The sequence below is a fragment of the Oryctolagus cuniculus genome, chromosome 18 (genome assembly GCF_964237555.1).
Source record: "Oryctolagus cuniculus chromosome 18, mOryCun1.1, whole genome shotgun sequence".
NCBI lineage: Eukaryota > Metazoa > Chordata > Mammalia > Lagomorpha > Leporidae > Oryctolagus > Oryctolagus cuniculus.
In genome coordinates, this window is record NC_091449.1 from 69,283,951 (window position 1) to 69,285,150 (window position 1,200).

Here is a 1,200-nt window from a genome sequence, read left to right on the forward strand (position 1 = left end):
CTCTCCCCACTAGAAGGAACCCGGGCCGGGGCAGGGAGAGCAGGAGGAGCCCAGCATCCCGCGGCATGAAGGGCACAGCACTGCTGCAACCTGTGCATTCAATACGGGAAACGCCAACCGGCAAACCAGCGTGAGCGCTCGGCACAGTGTGGCCCCGCCCCTCCCACAAGACGCTAACGAAGGGGACGGCGGTGGCTGTACAGAGCGGGTGCTGGAGAGGCCGCCTGGCCGCGAGGCGAGGTCAGTGACCAGCGCCAAGCAGTGACCCTGCATGCCTGGGCAGTGCTGGAGGCCCAAGGAGAGGGGCGTCGTGCCAATCAACTGGCCAGCGTGTGCCAAGAAAACGGAGGATGGCCACGAGCTGCGGGACAGCAGGAGGCTTCGGGAAACGCAGCGTAAATCCCGGAAGATGCGGCGGGCAGGGCTCAGGCCCCGTCATGACACAGCATAAATCCTGGAAGACGCGGGGGCAGGGCTCAGGCCCCGTCATGACGCAGCATAAATCCTGGAAGACGCGGGGGGCAGGGCTCAGGCCCCGTCATGACACAGCATAAATCCTGGAAGACGCGGGGGGCAGGGCTCAGGCCCCGTCATGACGCAGCATAAATCCTGGAAGACGCGGGGGGCAGGGCTCAGGCCCCGTCATGACACAGCGTCCTGGTCTGTCCCGAGCGAGCAGCTACACGGTGGACCTGGCCGTCAGTCAGTAAGGGCATGTGCTGTGGGAACTAGGAAGTTCAAGTTAGGGACAGATGCGGAGGTGAGCAGAAGCCGTGTACCCAGTTCAAATTATTTCGAAGTAAAACTTAACTCTGGGGGCAGGCACCTGGCCCAGTGTGGGCCCCGTGTCTGTGGAGTGCCTGGGCTTACTCCCGGCTGCAGCTCCCGATTCCACTTTCTTGGATTGTGTGCCCAAGAGGCGGCAGGTGACGGTCAAGTAGCTGGGTCACTGCCACCCACACGGAGACTGGGACTGAACTTCAGCTCCTTGGCCTAGTCCTGGCCATTGCGGACATCTGGGGAGTGAACCAGCACATGGAGGTCTGTCTCTCACACGAAGAAACTGCAGACTCTGATTCTCGGCCAGGCGGGGCCTAGGAGCGTGCGTTCTCTCAGCGTCCACCCCCCCGAGCCCCAGGGTGGCGGCACTCACCACTTCCCAGCCCCTCCCGAAGCACCAAAGCACAGCTTGAGAACGAG